Source organism: Sinocyclocheilus grahami, unplaced genomic scaffold (assembly GCF_001515645.1).
Source record: "Sinocyclocheilus grahami isolate Dianchi unplaced genomic scaffold, SAMN03320097.WGS_v1.1 scaffold126.1, whole genome shotgun sequence".
Classification (NCBI taxonomy): Eukaryota; Metazoa; Chordata; class Actinopteri; order Cypriniformes; family Cyprinidae; genus Sinocyclocheilus; species Sinocyclocheilus grahami.
In genome coordinates, this window is record NW_015505305.1 from 4024530 (window position 1) to 4030011 (window position 5482).

The following is a 5482-nucleotide window of genomic DNA, read 5'->3' on the forward strand; positions in this document are numbered from 1 at the left end:
AGTCAGATATTAGTATTTAGTTATATTATCAGGTGACCACTCTCTAAAGATTTATTGAATGCACATCCTTTGACGTTAACAACATATTACATGGGAGGCATTTTATCCTATCCTTTTGAAAATTGATAAGCCCATGAACAGTATTTTGCTTTCTTAACAATATGTGATTCCTTGCATTTATAATTTGCATTCAGCATTGTTTTTTTCCCTTATACAACCCTTCCAGACCATGTGACCCATGTTTGGGTTGCAACCCACTGTTTGTACTTACTCAGATTAAAGCATTGTTTTGTGTTGTAGTGAGAGGAATGGAGAGAGTGTGGTCCAGTATGGAGAATCTGTATGAAGTCATTGTTGGAAGGCCATTTGCAGGTTGAGAAGCAACAGTGAGGTTAAGGCCTATAAATGTATTCTGGTCACGCTCATTTAGTTGAGCAATACTATTTTTACCAATAGCCAATTTATAGCTTGTTAAAGATATGTAATGAACACATTTCAGGAATGTTGGGTCCTAAATGGTGTATAACTTTATATCATCCTTGTCTCTACGAGAATACTATTGACATAGAAACAAAATATTTAGTGTAATGTGTACAGGCTTTACAAAGTCATGACTGATTGGAGTTGAATATGGCCTGATCAGATGGATATTTGTGGCCTCATAATCCATTCAAAGCTAGTTTCTCATTTGTTGTATGTATAAGCTTAAACTCAATTACCTGTTGACCCAATCATCATTAGTCATTTTATTAGCTGTGATTTGGATTATCATTGAATGCAATTCAGATGTGGGAAGTTACTAATCCTCAAAAATTACCTGGAGTGATTTGTTGCAAAGTACATTCATTTCCTTTGTATTAATGCATGCTCATGTTGTTATGTCACAGTTAATTGGAACGATGCGTCATTAACATTCTTTCAGAGCCACACTTGATTTGATGTATTCCATTTAATACCAATAGATCAAAATATCTTCCCATATTTAAGAATTAAATGCATCTAATTGAATCTTAATATTAATAGTTGTGTAGACAGTAAGGAGCAAATTAAATCAGAGCTGTGTCTCTGTCTCCTAGACAGCCTCAATGAGTTTTATCCACAAAGGCATATCAATTTATCCAATACATCCCCCTGGTATGCTAATAATGATACTGTAAATAAACCAGGAGAAATCATTTGCCGCCTGCCAGTTACAGTAACCAATATTTTTGATTCGTGAGAAGACTAATTGGAAGCATGTTATTGACAAATCCTAATTTAGAAGACTAGATCCCAAGGCACTGGGCGGATCTCCATGGCCAAGTGACAATTTGTCATCATTATCATTAGCAGGCCGGTTTGCTTTCATTAACATACTAAAATAAGCCACAGTGACAGAAGGTCTCTCATGGTGTGATATCTGCCTTCATATGGTCCTTAAAGGGCACTAGATTTAATAATCAGCAGCTAAAAACACATTTTAATTTCGTGGGGTTAATATGCTTACTGTAGATTTGGAGGTTTTGTGTGTTTTATGATTGATGAGATCAGTTTTGGAGGAACATCATCTGCTGCTGTGAGTATTTCCATGGCAAAAAATGTAAACATAGGCTAGAGCTTGAATATAAAAATTCATGATTATGGTGCTCAGTTTGAAATGTGTTGAAAATTACCAGGCTTAAAGGAACACTCCACTATTTTTGAAAATAGGCTCATTTTCCAACTCCCCTAGAGTTAAACAGTTGAGTTTTACCGTTTTCGAATCCATTCAGCCGATCTCCGGGTCTGCGGTAGCACTTTTAGCTGCAGCTTAGCATAGATCATTGAATCTGATTAGACCATTAGTTCCTGTAGTGGAGTGTTCCTTCAAAACACATGGGAATAAGGCTTTGTGTCATCAATTTCAAAAGAAGCATTTATGTACTACTTCAGTTTTAGAAATTCACTGTTATGTGACATTTTCTTTACAGTGCTTGTCAATTTTAGCAGAGATTTATGTTTAAATGTCTACAAAGTCATGACTGATTGGAGTTGAATATGGCCTGATCAGATGGATATTTGTGGCCTCATAATCCATTCAAAGCTAGTTTCTCATTTGTTGTATGTATAAGCTTAAACTCAATTACCTGTTGACCCAATCATCATTAGTCATTTTATTAGCTGTGATTTGGATTATCATTGAATGCAGTTCAGATGTGGGAAGTTACTAATCCTCAAAAATTACCTGGAGTGATTTGTTGCAAAGTACATTCATTTCCTTTGTATTAATGCATGCTCATGTTGTTATGTCACAGTTAATTGGAACGATGCGTCATTAACATTCTTTCAGAGCCACACTTGATTTGATGTATTCCATTTAATACCAATAGATCAAAATATCTTCCCATATTTAAGAATTAAATGCATCTAATTGAATCTTAATATTAATAGTTGTGTAGACAGTAAGGAGCAAATTAAATCAGAGCTGTGTCTCTGTCTCCTAGACAGCCTCAATGAGTTTTATCCACAAAGGCATATCAATTTATCCAATACATCCCCCTGGTATGCTAATAATGATACTGTAAATAAACCAGGAGAAATCATTTGCCGCCTGCCAGTTACAGTAACCAATATTTTTGATTCGTGAGAAGACTAATTGGAAGCATGTTATTGACAAATCCTAATTTAGAAGACTAGATCCCAAGGCACTGGGCGGATCTCCATGGCCAAGTGACAATTTGTCATCATTATCATTAGCAGGCCGGTTTGCTTTCATTAACATACTAAAATAAGCCACAGTGACAGAAGGTCTCTCATGGTGTGATATCTGCCTTCATATGGTCCTTAAAGGGCACTAGATTTAATAATCAGCAGCTAAAAACACATTTTAATTTCGTGGGGTTAATATGCTTACTGTAGATTTGGAGGTTTTGTGTGTTTTATGATTGATGAGATCAGTTTTGGAGGAACATCATCTGCTGCTGTGAGTATTTCCATGGCAAAAAATGTAAACATAGGCTAGAGCTTGAATATAAAAATTCATGATTATGGTGCTCAGTTTGAAATGTGTTGAAAATTACCAGGCTTAAAGGAACACTCCACTATTTTTGAAAATAGGCTCATTTTCCAACTCCCCTAGAGTTAAACAGTTGAGTTTTACCGTTTTCGAATCCATTCAGCCGATCTCCGGGTCTGCGGTAGCACTTTTAGCTGCAGCTTAGCATAGATCATTGAATCTGATTAGACCATTAGTTCCTGTAGTGGAGTGTTCCTTCAAAACACATGGGAATAAGGCTTTGTGTCATCAATTTCAAAAGAAGCATTTATGTACTACTTCAGTTTTAGAAATTCACTGTTATGTGACATTTTCTTTACAGTGCTTGTCAATTTTAGCAGAGATTTATGTTTAAATGTCACATTTAAACACATGCTTTAACTAGAAGTTGAAGACATTGAGAGTTTAGTAAGTTAAATGGATAGTTCACTCTGCCAAATTAAAATTCTGTCATCATTTGCTCACCCTTGTGTTAATCCAAACCTGTATAACCTTTTTTTCTTCTATGGAAACAAAAAAAGATATTTCAAAAAAAGATATTACAAATTTTTCTTTTAAACAAGTACTATTTTAGTTATCCTACTTCAAAGTTTTACATTTATTTCAATTGCTGTCTTTGTAAATGTTTGTGAAATTTACTAGCAATTTCCGAGTAAAAAAATTTGCTTTTTTTTTTGTAGGCAAATAGGAGAATTGACAGACCATCCAATTCAAATAACGTTTTTTCTATGAATTAACTAGAACACAGTCCATTTCTACTCTGCTTTTCCTTGGGACAAGAGTGGGCTATCCTTCTCACATTCCTGGGGGGTCATAAAACCAGTGATATCATGATTAGTTGTCATGGTGACCAGAGGGCCTGGTGTTCAGCAGACATCCTGGCATCCAGTTTATTGAGTGAGGGGACTGTGACGATTTGTTAACCTAATGAATAATTGATTTGTTAAATCAAATTAAAATTAGTGTGTCAGATTGGTCGAGACGCTACAAAGATGTAGATGAGTTTCTTCTTCAGAACAGATTTGGAGAAATGTAGCATTATATCACTGAACCCTCCACAATGATAAATCGTCATTTAAATGTTTAAACTTTAAACCATTGCATTCTGGCCAAAATACCAAACCATACCAACACTTCCTCCATTGAAAAGGTCCATCCCCTGTTGTCAAAATCCACTGAAGTATGTGTTTTGAACTGTTTTAGCTAAGCTAACGTGCTTGATCTGTGCATATTTTTCTCCTGATTCTGACAAGACAACTTTTTCACTGGAGAAAGTTATATTATGGACGAATTTGGACGATATTATAGGTGGAAGCAACAGTTTGAAGTCTTGATGATGGATTTGTTGCGTGCAAACACAGATTTTCACTTCTCAAGACGTTAACTGATGCACCAAAGTTGTGTGGATTACTTATGAATTATTGTGATGTTTTTAACAGCTGTTTGGGCTCATTCTGATGGCACCTATTCACTGCAGAGGATCCATTTATGAGCGTGGTATAATGATATAATGATTTCTTGAAATCTGTTCCAATGAACAAACAAGCTTATCTTCGATGACTTGAGTCATCCAACGTCCACTGTAAAGATCACAATAAATGAAAGTGTTAGCATCATAATGGAAGATTAGAATAATTAGACTAGATTTTGACATGTTATTGTCTATACAAGGGTTAAACCATCTGTGAAAACATCTCACTTCATAGTGATCTCTCTTCATATTTCTTACCATGTGACAGAAATGCGCTGGATGGAACAGATGAAACCCAATACTTTTCTCAGATGTGAAAGACAATAATGAGCCACATGAGAGGCAGTCATCAATTCTCAGATAGCTGAAAGGTATGACAGCACTGAAAGAAACATAGGCTGGATCTCCTACTGGCTGATGCAGTCATGTGATTGTCTGTCCATGTCAATTGCAGCTCCAGTGAGCTGTTGAACTTTACGATAGATTTTAAGATGCATGGCTGTGTGGAATATTAAATGGTAAACACATTCAACAAATGTGGCCCGTCTGTGAATGAAGGATATCAATTGATTTTTAAAGTGTGAGTTTAAGAGGCGCACAACAATTGGTGATATACATCATCTGATTGTATAGATTACCTTATTTGATTGACTTACATGATGACGAGAAGCTGAGCTGATTTTTGGTCACCCTGTAAGAGGCCTAGTTTGTTTTTTACATTAATTATTTAGTAGTCTATGCAGTCGTCTTCAATTTTCTTTTATGGAGACAAGCAGCATTTAGGTATTCATATCAGTCCCTTGACATTCCTGTCTGAACTAATGACTGGCCACTTTTAGGTTAAATGGTCCATGACAGGAAATGTATATTCCTTCTCCATCACTAATTTGGATGTGCAGGTGCGAATCAGAGACAAGTCACAGAAATACTGTCCACATGCTAATTTCACATATGCAATGAAGCATGGTGGTTTTGAAGTCACCAGCCATTCTTTTATA